We start from the raw sequence: 17,224 nt of genomic DNA, 5'->3' as shown, positions 1-17,224 counted from the left end.
CTTTAGCATCTGGCTTGCTAGAAGGCAGCTGCTTTGGCCCTTGGTGCATTTGGCCTGTTGAGATGCGGTCATTTTGAGTGAAAACATGAAGACCATCTAGCTGCCTACTGAATGCCATTGGGAAGGAGGGGACCTCATGGGACCCCTGAAGGCCTTTTAGGGATCCGCAGGGGTCTGGATCACGCTTTGGAAAGCATTGGTTTCAATATATGATATTGAACTTGAAAGTGGGTTGTGTCGTGGCTCCATGTAGGATGATGCTTGTACTCTCTCGCCAGCTGACCTCTGCATGGCACCATTTGGAATTTTGTTTGCATCAAGAGAAACAAAGGCTCATCAGAATTTCTGGCATGTGGTTGAAACCCGTAAACAAACTCAGACTGGTTGGTCTTCCTTATCCTAAGTTGGTGGCACATCTGTTTCCTTTATGGGTGATAGCAGCTCTTTGTCGATCACGTGTCATTTGCAGTACATTATTTTATCTATGCAGCATCAGTTCCCTGAGCTGGAGATTGTGGACTCCATTTTTACAGGTAATGAAACTAAGGGCTCAGAGAGGGTGAGACATTTGCCTAAGGCCACACAGCTTGTGAGTGACCAGCCGGGTGGGATTCTCTGAATCCCAGGCTGCTGTCGGACACTGTGTGTGGTTTCCTCTCACTCCCACCTAGCCAAGCTCTTCAAACCCCTTCAGCATGTCCCATTCCCTGTTGGTGGAAAGAGGAAGGTATTAAAGGGGCCTACTGTGGCCACACGTCACAGTGTCATTTCCATTTGTAAACCAGGAGTGTTTCCTTTTAGAGGCGTACATATTTACTCATGGAGTTGTCCAACAACTGTTTATTGAGTGCCTATCCATGGTAGGCTCGATTCTAGGTGGTGGGCTTTATTGCAGTAGGAACAAATTTTATTCTAGAAAATTACTAAGTAGAAAAAAGTAGAAGGAAGGAAAACAAAAATACCTCCAACCCCGTAACCTGGAGATGGCAACGGCTGCTATTTTGTTTCATTTGCTTCTAATGTTTTCACTGTATAGATCTTAGAATGATATTTGTTCTTATCTAGAAGGTGGCCTAGTATGAGGGAATCTGATTTGTTCCAAGGAATTTGAACAGATGACTGCGTGCTCTGCATTTGAGCTCATCTGCTAGTTATCTGTCCTTCTGCTCACTTACCCCTCTTCCCATCCATCCAAGCAGCCATCCCCAGACACCCGTCCAACCACCCACGAAGCCACCCACCAAGCCACCTACCCAGTCAGCCATCCACCCACCCACCCAGCCACACATCCAGCCACCCATCCAACCACCCACCCACCCATCCACCCATCCACCCACCCAGCCACCCACCCACCCATCCACCGATCTAGCCACCCAGCCACCCACCCACCCATCCACCGATCTAGCCACCCAGCCACCCATCCAGCCACCCACCCACCCATCCACCCATCTAGCCACCCATCCAGCCACCCACCCATCCAGCCACCCACCCACCTAGCCACCCATCCAGCCACCCACCCACCCATCCACCCACCCAGCCACCCATCCAGCCACCCACCCATTTAGCTGCCCACCTATCTGTCCACCTGTAGCTCACCCACCCAGCCACCCACCCACACATTGACCCATCCCCGTGCCCACTCCTCTTCTCACGCATCCCCTCCCCCATGCACTGTGCCTGGCGCTTTCACAGAGTAGCAGGCCCTGCTCAGGGTGCCAGGGATGTGTGATCTTGGCCCTTGTGAGCTGGGTGCTTTGAGAATGGGGGGTCATCGCAACCTGATTCAGTTGGAGGGAATTCATAGTGGAATGTCTTGTTATGAAAATATTCTCCCTGTCTTTGAAATGTACTAATCGACTGTTTTCTTACCTACAGGATTCTGCTTCAGGAAAAAAGGAACTGTCTACTTATGCAGCTGGAAGAAGGCACCCACTTAACATCCTCCCTCCAGTCCCAGTTAAAAAGGTAGGTTACTTTCAAAGAGAAAACTGTATTTGTTCATAGCGTTCCAATGACTGGTTCGTGAACTTGTTTCTTGTAGCTTGTTTTTCTCCTGCTGGAGCTCGACCTGAAATGTTGTTAACACAGAATGGATACATTATATGTGTAACATGCTACTGCTGTATGACTCAAGGAATATGGAGAGAACCACATTTGGCTTCAGGGTAAGTAAGAGGCCTGAAGTCAAATGTATTCAAGGATTTTGTAACCTAATTAACAGTTTCAGAAGTGTACATCTATACACATGCACATTTTTCTTTTGAGTTTTTTTTAAAAAGCATATGAATTTTTTAAGCTAGTAAGATTTGGCTGCTCAAGAATGGCCCTGCGCACATTCTTCAGCCCTGACCATATGGTAGAGTGCAATGTCAAGGGCCTTACCTGTGTCATTTTCTCAGATATTCCTCCTAACAATGCCCGAGGTGGGAACTGTTCTCACCCCAGCCCCAGTGAGCCCATGGGAGCCCAGAGGGGATGAATGGCTTGAGCAAGTGTACCTGGCTAGTAAGTGTTCCAGCCAGGACTGGGACTGGGACTTGGGCATGGGTCTCTGCTATTGCCCACTGCTCTCTGTCACCCTTTCCATGCTCACAGGGTGAGCAGGGCTGGCTGCCCTGCTATCTCAGATGGCCATGCTCTCTCATTCCAGCCTGTGTGCCAGCACCCTGACGGTGTCCTCAGGGAGCAGCCATGGGTCTCTGGCCTCCAGCCAGGGCTCCTGAGCTTGGTCAGCTTCACGGACATCTATGGCCTCCCTCAGTAGGAGAAGCCCAACGCTGAGGGTGGCCATCTTCTATGCTTCGACCTCATTCCCTTCAACTCGCTGGGGCGAGATGCCCCCTTTTCAGAGCCCCCAGGACCCTCGGGCTTCCACAAGCAGAGGCGGTCCCTGGACATGCCCCAGTCCCTGGCGTCACTGTCCTCCTGCTCCTCCCTGTCCTCGCTGTCGCCCCCAAGCTCGCCCCTGGACACACCCTTCCTCCCTGCCTGGAGGGACTCGCTGCTGGCACAGCTGGCGGACAGCTGGGAGGACCAGGCCTGGGTGCCCTGGAGAGACTGTGGGCACATGCCTCGGCTTTGGGGGACGAAGACTTAACAGGCGTGGTGGCCCTTCAGCCACACGGGGTCCCCAGGGATTGGGAAGGGCTGCACGAGTGAGCACCCCCACCAGCCGGCACTCCTGTGTGTGGAAGTAAGTGCGGATGCGGCCTCCTGCGGGGCGAGGGTTATGTTCAGGGAGGAAACTGTGGGGTCCAGAGTGAGGACGGCTGGCTTTCCAGGTCCATGCTGAGCTCTACATTTAGGAATATTGATGTGATCGGGAAGAGCACACACCTGCTCTTTCTGATCTGTGTTGGGGAAAGATCATTGAAATAGACAAAGATGTCTTTCCTAGGTATTTGGCTTGTTTTTAAAAAATACTTAATTGTTGAAAATTAGGGTAAGAACCACACAGTCTTCCACATTCAGAGGCTGCTAGAGATGGATCAGGGCCTTTGTGACCTTTACAGCATGCATGTGGAGATGGAACCGTCAGTGTGTGCCCACCTGAGACCATTATGCCAACAGGTGTCTGCTTGTAGCTAGTGGAAATCTCGACTTCTTTTATTGCTTTGACATCTCTTTATCTTTTATAGTTTTCAAGAACATAATTCTATCAAATGTGGAAGTGAAAATAATTGTGTAATTTCAAAAGACATACCTGTAAGTATCAGTCATTTCTACTGAATTGGTTTCTCTGGTGGTTCTTCAAATGGAAAAACATGGAGCTCTGTGGAGCCTCATCCATTCAGATGGTGTTGGTTCAGCTCCTCCTTGGAGCTGGGGTCTTTCTGCTTGTAGCCTGCTTGGAAGACCAAACTGCTATGGAAGGGAATATTGATCCCATGTGCTTTTGTGAGCCACCCATGGCAACTTTATCTTCCTTTGGTTTTAAAGAGGATCAAGAACAAGGTCTCCCGTTCCTGAAGTTCAGCCCATTTAATTGACTTTTATTTGCACAGCAAAAATGTTTTAAATGTTCCATTGAGGCAAACACTAGATAATTTGTGCAGCATAGTGGATCTCAGCCAGGGGTGTTTTTGCCTCCTGCCCCTGGGGAACACTTGGCAATGTCTGGAAACATTTTTGGTTGTCACAACTAGGGGATGGGAGATGCTCCTGGCATCTGGCGAGTGTAGGCCAGGGATGCTGCTAAGCACCCTACCATGTACAAGGCAGCACCCCCTCCCCCTCGAGAATGGTCCAGCCCCAAATGTCAAGAGGGCTGAGGCTGAGAAACCCTAGTCACATACCATGGAGTATTTATGCTTCAAAGGGTAGAAATAAAACTAGAGAGCAGAACCAGTGTGGTGTAGTGGAAACAGCTTCAAACTAGCACCTGGGAGACCAAGCTTTTGTTCCCTGCCCTGTCCACTTCTAGCTGTGTGACCTTGAACACATTCCTGGACTGAGTCTCACCTTTTCCACCCTTGAATGCAGTCAACTCTGTGACCCCCTCCATTCACCACCATTCTGTTACCCAAGAGATAGATGGATTGGTGGATCAATAGATAGGTTCATCACTCTATAAAATAGTAGTCTGTTGGCACTTACCTGCGTAACCAGAGGCCATCATGTTCTGAGACTGCCCCATGACTTTTTGGTATCTCTATTTTGGTGTCTGCCCCTGTGTTTGCAAACACACTTTGGTATCCCCAGATATATTGTTTCTGAAGTCCATACATGCAGGTATCCTTCATTAGCTTTGTTCCTCTTTATAACCACACGTTGATTGCTCCATGTTTATTCCATTCAGTCAAAAAGGAAATATCCAATTAGGGCTTTTTTCTTAGTCTCCTTCCTCTCTCCCACCACCTCCTCCTTAAGGGATTGAGAGTCCAGAATGTCAGTCTAGTTAGGCATGAAATCTGCACAAGGCCCAAGGGCCACTTTGGGACAGAGGAGAGACAGAGTGGGAGAGAGAAGCGCTGACTTAATTTCACATCCTGATTTCTTTATTTTTTCCTTTGCTTTCCGTGGCAGATGCTATAATGGTCGAAATTTCTCAGACTGGGAAGTATTTGCTTACGTGTGTAGACACTGCCATCTCGTGGTGGAGTCATAAGTCATTCGTGATTATTACTTGTATTACACTGCCATCTTGTGGCGGATTCATATATGGCATTGATGATGAATTCTTGTATGGCACTGCCATCTTGTGGCGGATTCGTATATGACATTGGTGATGAATTCTTGCACGGCACTGCCATCTGGTGGCGGATTCTTATATGACATTGGTGATGAATTCTTGTATGGCACTGCCATCTGGTGGCAGATTCTTATATGACACCGCCGATAAATTCCCGAGTGACACTGCCATCTGGTGGTAGACTCTTATATGACATCGGTGGTGGTTTCTTGGGTGACACTGCCGACTAGTGGTAGCTTTTTATGATACTGCCATCTGGTGGTAGTTTTATACGTTACATCTATTACATTGTTTCAAGGACACATATATATTATGTTGTTCCAAGGACACATTTATTTGTGTCCTTAGAAACTTGACATACTTGACCCTGCTGGGTGTCCCCAGAGGGCCGGGTTGTGTAGCCAGCTTCAGGCATGGACACTGGGGGGCTCCTCGCCTCCCCTGCCCCATCATGTATCAGCTGTGCTGGGAACATTGCGGTCTAAGTTCGTCCCCCAGCAAGTCTTAATAAGACAAAATTTTTGTGAGATAAAAATCAAGGTTGTCCAAACTTGCAAACCAGCCTCTGAATGATTTTTTCCTTGTGTTTTCAATCAATTGGAGGAAACAGAAGGCAGGTCAAAGGAGTGGGGCAATACACTGTGGTCTTTCATGCTATTTACGTTTTTGTTACAGTTTTGTCTTCCCTGGATTTTAAAAAGTCAAATGTGTTGTGATTATGAAATACTTATCTATTTTCATCTACCCATTAGTATTAGCTAATCAAAACCTGTAAAAATCTTGACTTTGCTCATATTGATGTTTTTATGATACTGATACTCCATTTAATGTTGTTGGCTTAAATTCTGCAGTGTTTTCACTTTGTGCTTTTTTTTTTTTTATCTGTTCTCATGTGGCTCGACAGAAGTGCTCACTGTAAGTGGCCTTGGGAGTCCCCTTGCTCAGTGTTGTTGCTCAAGCCCCAGGCATACCTTTGTGCTGTGGATGGATGTGTTCAGGATGGCTGGGGTGTGGCCAACGAGGGTTATCTTATAGCTGTGCTTCAACACAACTTAGCAATTGGCCTTATCATTATCGCATTGTTAATATTCATGGTGGCTACAAAAGCTGTTTAAGAACTTTCCTAGACACTTTCACTGTTTATTCCCTGTATGTGTTTGTTTCTGGAATGTAATGGCGTTCATTGCTGTCATATGCCACCTGGCAGCTTTGCTATGCTGTGGTTTTACTATATTTTCTTCCTTTTTACCAAGCAGTGTTCACGTCCTTGGCTCTTATTGTCTGTCTGTCTTGAATGATGAAAAGGGAGTAAAGAGATTTTCACATGAACATGGGGAAGATTTGACCCTTCTCTCCCTGGCACTGCTCGTGAGGGCCCACCTCTGTCCCTTGAAGCCCCAGGGCAGGCGTCCTGGGTGTGGAGCGTAGAGTCTGTGCTTTTTCTCAGCCGGGGCAGTTGCCGATGGGACTTCCTCCTGGCAATTCCTACTTCCACACACCCTGTGGGTCCAGTGACTCAGCCTGGGCTTCGAGGATTAGCTCCTTCATTTCTTTCCTCTCTGCATTGACTTCTATGGCGATGATGAGAGAGAAATGTGGCCAGACTTGTGCCTTGGGCTAGGGTGGTTGCAGGTGCTTAGGCTCGTTACCTGGTGCTATTTCCTTTCAGGCATCTACAGCTGAGTCTGGGGACCATGCGTGTCAGGGCTGGGAATGCAAATGGTAGTGGTGGTTTCCTTTGCTGGGGGTTGATGCAGTGGATGGGGGTGCTTCCATTTGCAGTTTAGGGCCAGGTGTTTGGGTCCTTCCACGTGGCGGGGATAAAGAGGAGAGCTGGCGTCTGGAGTCCTGATCTGTCTGAGAGGCAGTGACTCCGGCCACCCCAGGATGGAGGCCAGCTTCCAGCCCTGGCTGATGGGGGAGAAGCAGCGAATTCCCCGGATGTGGCATGGCGGATCTTTGGAAGATTCACTCGGCCTCCACTTGACCTCGCGAGGCCAAAGGCCACAGCCCCATGTGCTCCGTGTGCTGTTGAACATGTTCGTATTTCATTGGCGTGGATGATAGTTTGGTTGAAAGGAGAGATGGTCGCCAGTGGAGTCAGTTTAGGAAGGCACAAAGGTCAACCCTTTCCGTTTCTAGAACTCAGCCAAAGAAAAGTGCAGAGATGAAAGCGGGAGCTGGCTTTGAGTGACGGTGGAGTGCCCAGCTGGGGCTTCCAATTTGATTCCGTGTTCCAGCCGAGTGCACCCCTCCAGAAAGCAGACTCCTGGGCTCACAGGTGCATTTAGCGTGGGAAGATTATATACACGTTTGTATTGGTTTTGTTAAAAGGAACTTATTGCTATGAGGAAATGGGTAGAAATGGCTGATGAAATGTTAAAAGGAAACATTTCAATGGCTATTTTTGGCTCTTGAATAAAATTGATGTGAAAGATAAAAATAAGCGTGCCAGGAATAGCAGCGTGCTAACCCAGAAGGGCGGCTGGAAGGCTCCTGCCTGCTGTCACTGAGACAACCAGGCTTGAGCCCCAGCTTCCTCCCCCGGGGCCGCAGGCCTCCCAGGTGGTGTTTTCAGAGGATGAGTGTGGGTTCAACTGTGTCCTCTGCTTTGAAGGTTGCTAATTTTTCCAGCGTTTATTTGGATAACTAAAATGTTTTTTTCTTGAGTATAAAAGCAGTATTTGTTGTATAAAACATGGGAAATATCCGACAGCATAAAGAAGGCAGTGAAAACCATGACCTCTTGGCGAGCGCCACTGCTGTTCCCATCAGGCTAATGCTGCTTTCGTGTCTCGTGGGTGTGCGCGGCTTTCAGAAAATGCCATTTGAGGGGCTTCTCACCAACATCTTATGTTCTGTGTGTTCATTAAGGGGGTGGAAATAGATTTATGAATCCAAGAGGTAGCCAGAAATTCATTTCTTCAATTTTCCAATGTGAAAAACAACTAGAGTGCAGCAAGTCTCCGTGTGTGTGTCCCAGTGAGTCTCTGGAACACTCAATGATGAAGTGTGTGCTCCAGCGTCAAGGACCCCGGTGCCCGGTGCTGTCATTTCCTGACCCTGTGTGTGTCCCTTACTTGCAGCAGTGACTCTTTGAGAAGACAGTGCCAAGAGGTTGGAGAGGAGGGTACGCTGCATCTCCACATGCCTGTCGGATTATTCACTAGCCAGCGACAGTGGGGTGTTTGAACCTCTAACCAAAAGGTCTGAAGCCAGTCTTACTATTTTGTTCTCCGTACGCAGAATCACCTGTGTTACTGGAAATCACAAAAAGATTCCGTACTGAACCTTTCATGCATTGACACTTTGTTCATTTTTTGAGCGGTAAGATATTTTTCTAGCTTCTTTCACCTTTGGGTGATTGGGTTTTAGAAAGAAGTCTTTCTCCCTGGCCCTGGGGGCCTAAGGCTTGAGTCTGATGGAGCTCAAAAAGGAGAATCAATGTATGCATCTTTTTATATATTTTTTATTTTTTTGAGATGGAGTCTTGCTCTGTCACCCAGGCTGGAGTGCAGTGGAGCTGCCTCGGCTCACTACAACCTCCGCCTCCTGGGTTCAAGCGATTCTCGTGCCTCAGCCTCAGTATGTTACTCTATTTTTTATTTAGGAAAAGAGTTGGTAAACTTTTCTTAAAGTGCCAGATAGTAAATATTTTAGGTTTTACGAGCCATAAGGTCTCTGTCACCTAATAGATGTACCCAGTACAGAATTTCTCACTTTAATTTCCAGTCTTTTGTGCTATCTGCTGGTTTCATTGTGAGCTGCAAGGAAATAGAGAGCTGGAGGATTGAAACCTAGTCTGAGAAGTTACTCTGTGAGAGAAGCAAACCCCAAAGGTAGAGTGGAAACAGCAATTATAAGAGGAAACGCGGCCAGTTGTGGTGGCTCAAGCCTATAATCTCAGCACTTTGGGAGGCTGAGGCGAGCAGATCACCTGAGGTCAGGAGTTTAAGACCAGCTGGGCCAACATGGTGAAACCCCGTCTCTACTAAAAATACAAAAAATTAGCCAGGTGTGGTGGCATGTGCCTGTAGTCCCAGCTACTTGGGAGACTGAGGCACAAGAATCACTTGAACCCAGGAGGTGGATGTTGCAGTGAGCCAAGATCACGCCATTACACTCCAGCCTGGGCGACAGAGCGAGACTCCGTCTCAAAAAAAAAAAAAAAGAGGAAACGCAACAAGACACAGCCTGTGGAACCTGCCAAGAAGAAGACAAAAGAAGGAGACTGTCTAGGACTGAGATCCAATTTGTGTGAGGAGGGTAGTGATGGAGGGGGCTAAGGGGCATGATGTGACAGCATAGGGACCTGTTTTAATGAACAGTGTTCATGGGGAGTTTTGAGAGACGTTGGGATGGAATTATGACCTTGCCACCTCAATAATTAACTAATTTGTCAGGTGCGGTGGCTCACGCCTGTAATCCCAGCACTTTGGGAGGCTGAGACGGGCAGATCACGAGGTCAGGAGATCAAGACCATCCTGGCTAACACAGTGAAACCCCGTCTCTACTAAAAATACAAAAAGATTAGCCGGGCAAAGTGGCAGGCACCTGTAGTCCCAGCTACTCGGGAGGCTGAGGCAGGAGAATGGCATGAACCTGGGAGGCGGAGCTTGCGGTGAGCCGAGATCGCACCACTGCACTCCAGCCTGGGCGACAGAGTGAGACTCCATCTCCAAAAAAAAAAAGAAAACTTAACTAATTTGATGGGTTTGTGTAAGTCACCACCCTGCCCCCACTTTGAGACAGGGTTTTGTTCTGTTGTCCAGGCTGGAGTGCAGTGGCACAATCCTAGCTCATTGCAGCCTCGTACTCCTGGGCTCAAGTGATCCTCCTGCCTCAGCCTCCCAAATAGCTGGGTGGGACTACAGGCGCTTCCCACCACACCTGGCTAATTTTTTAAGTTTTTGTAGGGACAGCGTCTCGCCATGTTCCCCAGGCTTGTGTTGAACTCCTGGACTCAAGTAATCCTCCTGCCTGTGCCTCCGAAAGTACTTGGATTACAGGCGTGGGCCACTTTGCCTAGCTGTTTTCATCATTACTTTGAAGAAAAATATATACTTTGATATTTTGATCATAAAACATGATAAGATTTTGCTATTTTTTTTTTGAGATGGAGGCTAAAGTTCAGTGGTGTGATCTTGACGGGTTCAAGCAATTCTCCTACCTCACCCTCCTGAGTAGCTGGGCCTACAGGTGTGTGCCACTACACAATTTTTGTATTTTTAGTAGAGATGGGGTTTTTCCATATTGGCCAGGCTGGTCTCGAACTCCTGGCCTCAGGTGATCTGCCCACCTTGGCCTCCCAAAGTGCTGAGATTTCAGGCATGAGCCACTGTGCCCGACCTGTAACAAGATTTTTTAAAGGCCATACCCAAAATTCCATTTTTAATCTTTCAATTTTTTTCTTTTCTTTTGATCCATAAAGCAATTGCATATATATTAAATCTTATTCTCCTGCATTTTGCCTACATGACATATACTTTTATCTTATAGAGCTAATGACATATAATCAATTATATATATTATTATTCTTTTGTTTTTACAGATAGGGTTTCGCTGTGTCATTCAGGCTTGAGTGCGGTGGCACTGTCTTGGCTCACTGCAGCCCCTATCTCCTGGGCTGAAGCCATCCTCCTGCTTCAGTCTCCCATGTAGCTGGGACCACAGGTGTGTGCCACCACAGGTAGCTATTTATTTATGTTCAGTAGAGGCATGGTCTCACTTTGTTGCCCAGGCTGTTCTTGAACTTCTGGGCTCAAACCATCTGCTCACCTTGGCCTCCCATGTCTGTTATATTTTTTGATAATTCTGTTTAGATGTACAGTTCTCAGTTTTTTAGCATGAGACAATAACACAACCATATGACACTAAATTGATGAAGTGCTTATAAAGTGGTTTTGAAATTCACATGGTAGTGCCAATTATATAATATTCTGTTGAAATGTCATTCTGATATCCTACGTAATCCACAGAGATGTTGTTTAAAATGCAGGTTGAGCATTCCTAATCTGAAAATCCAAAATGCTCCAAAATCAAAATCTTTTTGAATATTGACATAATGCCACAAGTGGAAAATTCCACAGTTGACCTCATGCAATGGGTCAGTCAGAACACAGGAACACAGCACAGTTTATTCAACATCCTCCAGGGAAAAACTATCCTTCCAGCTCCCTTCAGCTTAGATGTATCTTTTACGTGCATGGCCAGATTTTCCCATGCAATTATAGCCATAAAAGGTGATAAAATGGCACACGTGCAGGCTGGATGCACCAACAGAAAGTTTTCCAAAATAACCCACATGGGGCAAAAGCCTCCTTGCATTATTCATTGTGTTTTGAAATTAAAAACAATTTTTTTCCTGCTTTGTGGTATAAATCTTTTGTTGAACTTTTCAGAAAGCCTGCAGATATCCCCATGGATAAGAGTAATAAGAAAAGAGGAAGAATTTATGTTTATGTATAGTGCAGAAAGTAAGTCAGGCTCTTGGAGAAACTAGACAGTGGTGTAAGTGTGAAATATCTTACAGAAGAGTATGGTGTTAGAATGACCACCATGTATGATATGAAGAAACAGGAGGGTAACTGTTGATGTTCTGTGCTGAAGGTGATTAACAGAAGTTAATGAAATATAGAAAAACACCACATGAAGCTAATAATGAAGATCTCCATTGTGTATTGAGAGTGGATCCATCAGCAATGCAGTGAACACATGCAACTTACTGTGCACTAATCATGAAATAAAGATATATCATGATGAACTGAAAATTGAAAGGAACTGTGAATATTCAACAGGCTGGTTGCAGAAATTTCTGAAAAATCATGATATTAACATTTTAAACATTTGTGGTGCTAGGGTCGGGCATGGTGGCCCATGCCTGCAATCCCAGCACTTTGGGATGCCAAGGCAGGCAGATCACCTGAGGTCCGGAGTTTGAGACCAGCTTGGCCAACGTGGTGAAACCCCGTCTCTACTAAAAATACAAAAATTAGCTGGGCGTGGTGGCGCGTGCCCGTGATCCCAGTTACTCGGGAGGGTGAGGCAGGAGAATCAGTTGAACCCAGGAGACGGAGGTTGCAGTGAGCTGAGATCATGTCATTGTACTCCAGCCTGGGCAACAAGAGTGAAAAAATCTCTCAAAAAAAATAAAAAATAAAAAATAAAAATAAAAAAGATTTGTGGTGATAAAGCATCTCCTGATTTTTTTTTTTTTTTTGAGACAGGCTTTCACCATATTGGCCAGCCTGGTCTCGAACTCCTGAGCCACCGCACCTGCCCTAAAGGCATGAATTTCTTACCAGTTCATCATTATGCTAACAGAAAGGCATGGATATCTAGGGACATCTTTTCTGATTGGTTTCACAAACATTTTGTAGCAGTAGTTGGTGCTTATTTCAGGGAAGCTGGACTGGATGATGACTGTTCCTCCTTAAAACTCTTCAGCTCATCCTGCAGCTGCAATTTCCTCAAAAATAATGTTTATGCTGTGTGCTTTCCCTGAAGTGTGACTTCACTGCCATCTGACCAGGGAATCCCTAGATTGATGAAGAGTAAACATAAAAACACTTTCTTGAACAATACACTCGCAGCTGTGAATAGATGTATGGGTGTGAAAGGGTTTCAAAAGGAGTGAAGGATGCCATATATGCAGTTGTCAGTGCCTGCAACACAGTGACTAAAGGTACAGCTGTGCATACCTGGCACAACTTCTGACCTTCAACTGTATTCACTGATGATAATGAACAAGGTGGTGATTTCGATGGCTTCTTCAGGAAAGTGAGAAAAATATGTAACATCCTTACATATGCAAAAAATATACCTTCAGTTTGTCAGTAAGCTGGAAGAAGCGGATAACAAGAAAGCTTTTAATATCGACAAAGAGGCTCCGGTTTCTTCGTTCACCCATGGTGATAGAGCTGACATTGATCTGAATCAGGGTGATTGTGATAATGAAGACGACATTAACACTGCAGAAAAAGTACCTATAGATGACATGGTTAATGGTATGTGACGGGTTTACTGAAGGACCAGAACAGTGTTCATTCATAACAGAAAAAGAAATCATGTCAGTTTATAAAATGAGAGCCTTGGGCTGGGCACAGTGTCTCACGCCTGTAATCCCAGCACTTTGGGAGGCCAAGGCGGGCAGATCACTTGAGGTCAGGAGTTCAAGAACAGCCTGGCCAACACAGTGAAACCCTGTCACTACTGAAAATACAAAATTAGCTGGGCCTGGTGGCAGGTGCCTGTAATCTCAGCTACTCGGGAGGCTGAGGCAGGAGAATCATTTGATCCTGGGAGGCGAAGGTTGCAGTGAGCCGAGATCACACCACCGCACCCCAGCCTGGGTGACAGAGCGACACCCCATCTCAGAAAATAAATAAATAAATAAAAGGAGATCCTTCTAGACAATACTCGTTGTTAATGAGACAGATGACTTTAGAGGAAACATTTTAAAAAGCCATCCCTCAGAATGCCTCTTTATTCCTAGAGGACTCCCTGGAATTCTTATCAACTGCTTCTGATGATGTTTCTGCTTACTTTTTTTTTTTTTTTTTTTTTTTTTTTGAGAAGGAGTCTCACTCTGTCACCTAGGCTGGAGTGCAGTGGCACGATCTCAGCTCACTGCAAGCTCTGCCTCCCGGGTTCACACCATTCTCCTGCCTCAGCCTCCTGAATAGCTGGGACTACAGGCGCCTGCCACCATGCCCGGCTAATTTTTTGTGTTTTTAGTAGAGACGGGGTTTCACCGTGTTAGCCAGGATGGTCTCGATCTCCTGACCTCACGATCTGCCCACCTCGGCCTCCCAAAGTATTAATTTTTTTTTTTTTTTTTGAGATGGAGTCTTGCTGTGTCACCCAGGCTGGAGTGCAGTGGCCTGATGTCTGCTCACTGCAAGCTCCGCCTCCCAGGTTCACGCCATTCTCCTGCCTCAGCCTCCCAAGTAGCTGGGACTACAGGCGCCTGCCACGATGCCCGGCTAATTTTTTATAATTTTTTAGTAGAGATGGGGTTTCACCATGTTAGCCAGGATGGTCTTGATCTCCTGACTTTGTGATCTATCCGCCTCGGCCTCCCAAAGTGCTGGGATTACAGGGGTGAGCCACAATGCCCGGCCAAATATTAAATTTCTTATTTGAAAAATCTCCCCTCTCCAAAGATCTCCCAGTGTTTCTGCAGAGGTCTCTACTTAGGTAAAGAGAAGAAGCAATTCTCGGCCGGGTACAGTGGCTCACGCCTGTAATGCCAGCACTTTGGAAAGCAAGGTTGGTGGATTCCTTGATCCCAGAAGTTCAAGATCAGCCTGGCCAACATGGTGAAACCCCATCTTTATCAAAAATACAAAAATTAGGCATGTGTTGTGGAGTGCACCTGTAGTCCCAGCTACTCGGGAGGCTGAGGTAGAAGGACCGCTTGGGCCTGGGAGGTCAAGGCTGCAATGAACCAAGGTGGTGCCACTGCACTCCAGCCTGGGGAACAGAGTGAGACCCTGCTTAAAAAAAAAAAAATTATTTGTGAGGGTGAAATTTAAATGCCTTTGATTGTGCATAGCTATCAGTTATTCCTTGTTTTAATATTTAGTTTATTTGAAATATAACACATATAGAAATGTACATAAAACAAAACACAGGGCCAGGCCCGGTGGGTCAGGCCTATAATCCCAGCACTTTTGGAGGCCGAGGCGGGCGGATTACTTGAGGTCAGGAGTTTGAGACCAGCCTGGCCAACATGGTGAAACCCCATCTCTACTAAAAATACAAAAATTAGTCGTATGTGATGGTGCATGCCTGTAATCCCAGATACTTGGGAGGCTGAGGCAGGAGAATCGCTTGAACCTGAGAGGCAGAGGTTACAGTGAACCAAGATCACGCTACTGCACTCCAGCCTGGGCAACGGAGTCAGACGCTGTCTAAAAAAAAAAAAAAAAAGTCTCGGTGTGGTGGCTCATGCCCGTAATCCCAGCACTTTGGGAGGCCAAGGCGGGAAGATCACCTGAGGTCAGGAGTTTGAGACCAGCCTGACCAACATGGAGAAACCCCGTCCCTACTCAAAGTACAAAATTAGCTGGGCGTGGTGTTGCATGACTGAAATCTCAGCTACTTGGGAGGCTGAGGCAGGAGAATCGCTTGATCTGGGAGGCGGAGGTTGTTGTGAGCTGAGATCATGCCATTGTACTCCAGCCTGGGCAACAAGAGCGAAACTCCGTCTCAAACAAACAAAAAACAAAACAAAAACAAAAAACACAGTGTAACATGTTATTATAAAGTCACTGCTCAGGGACCAACTTGCCCACTCCTGTGCCTCTAGAGGGAAGCTCCCTCCCACCGTTCTTTAGAGTTTTATATCTTAAGCACAGGAGTCAACAAACTAGGCCTATGCATCACATCTGGCACCCAGCCTTTATTTTTTTGAGATGGCGTCTCACTCTGTCACCCAGGCTGCAGTGTGGTAGCACAATCTCAGTTCAATGCAACCTCCGCCTCCCGGATTCAAGCAATTCTCCTGCCTCAGCCTCCTGAGTAGCTGTGATTACAGGTACGGGCCATCATGCCCGGCTAATTTTTGTATTTTTGGTAGAGACGGGGTTTCGCCATGTTGGTCAGTCTGGTCTCGAACTCCTCATGTCAGGTGATCCACCTGCGTTGGCCTCTCAAAGTGCTGGGATTACAGGCATGAGCCATGATGCCTGACCCAGCCTTTTTTAAAATGAAGGTTTTGGCTGGCGTGGTGGCTCACGTCTCTAATCCCAGCACTTTGGGAGGCCAAGGCGGGTGGATCACCTGAGGTCAGGAGTTGGAGACCAGCCTGGCCAACATGGTGAAACCCCATCTGTACCAAAATACTAAAATTAGCTGGGCGTGATGGCAGGCACACGTAATGCCAGCTATTCAGGAGCCTGAGGCACGAGAATCACTTGAACCCGGGAGGCGGAGGTTGCAGTGAGCTAAGATCACACGATTGCACTCCAGCCTGGGCAACAAGAGCAAAACTCCATCTCAAAAAAAAAAAAAAAAAAAAAAGGATGTCCTTTTTTGTCTCTCAACCCCGTGTTTTATTTTTTTTTATTTTCAGACAGGGTCTCGCTCTGTTGCCCAGGGTGGAGTGCAGGGGCCCGGTCTTAGCTCACTGCGGCCTCAACTTCTCTGGCTCACATGATCCTCCCACCTCAGCCTCCCAAATAGCTGGGACCACAGGTGGGTACCACCATGCCCGCCTAATTTTTGTATTTTTTGTAGAGATGGGATTATGCCATGTTGCTCAGGCTGATCTCGAACTTCTGGGCTCAAGTATCTCTCTGCCTCCACCTTCCAAAGTGCTGGGATTATAGGCGTGAGCTACCATGCCCAGCCCTGCTTTAATTTAAAGTGTATTACATTTGATATTAGTACAGCCCCTTCAGCTCTTTTTTGGTTACTATTTTAATTGTATCTCTGTATACTTTGACTTTCAATCTGTTTCTGTATTTAAAATATTTATCTTGTAGATAGCACATTGGTGGATCATATTTTGTTTTTTAATCCTTTCAGCCAGTCTGCTTTTCTTTCTTTCTTTCTTTCTTTTTTTTTTTTTTTTGAGACAGAGTTTTGCTTTTGTTACCCAGGATAGAGTGCTATGGTGCGATCTCAGCTCACTGCAACCTCTGCCTCCTTGGTTCAAGCGATTCTCCAGCCTCAGCCTCCTGAGTAGCTGGGATTACAGGTGCGTGCCACCAGGCCTGGCTAATTTTGTAATTTTAGTAGAGACACGGGTTTCTTCATGTTGGTCAGGCTGGTCTTGAACTCCTGACCTCAGGTGATCCAGTGCCTCGGCCTCCCAAAGTGCTGGGATTACAGGCGTAAACCACCACGCCCGGCCAAAGTGGTGGATTTTTTTTCTCAGGAAATCTATTCCATTCTTTTTCCAGAAACCAAATTTGTACAAGTTAACTAAAATAAATATTTATACTCTAATTTTTTTGTTCTGAGGTCTTATTGAGTTTTTAGAATTTTATCTTTACATGTTTAGAAAAATTAGAAAATATAGATAAA

The 17,224-nt window shown here is 46.5% G+C and overlaps 1 protein-coding gene across 1 annotated transcript in view; it reads left to right on the top strand.

Moving 5' to 3' along the window:
- LOC100438855 (golgin subfamily A member 6-like protein 7) overlaps positions 1–17,224 on the top strand; it is an 89,933-nt gene that overhangs the window by 16,598 nt on the left and 56,111 nt on the right. Inside the window, exons 10-11 of the mRNA XM_063716432.1 lie at positions 1,876–1,965; positions 2,042–2,165. The gene's annotated coding sequence lies outside the window, so the exon portion shown is untranslated. The remainder of the gene's footprint in view (positions 1–1,875; positions 1,966–2,041; positions 2,166–17,224) is intronic.

Source organism: Pongo abelii, chromosome 16, assembly GCF_028885655.2.
Source record: "Pongo abelii isolate AG06213 chromosome 16, NHGRI_mPonAbe1-v2.0_pri, whole genome shotgun sequence".
NCBI classification, from domain to species: domain Eukaryota; kingdom Metazoa; phylum Chordata; class Mammalia; order Primates; family Hominidae; genus Pongo; species Pongo abelii.
Note: the sequence above shows the minus strand (reverse complement) of the source record. Positions and strands in the feature narration are given on the sequence as shown.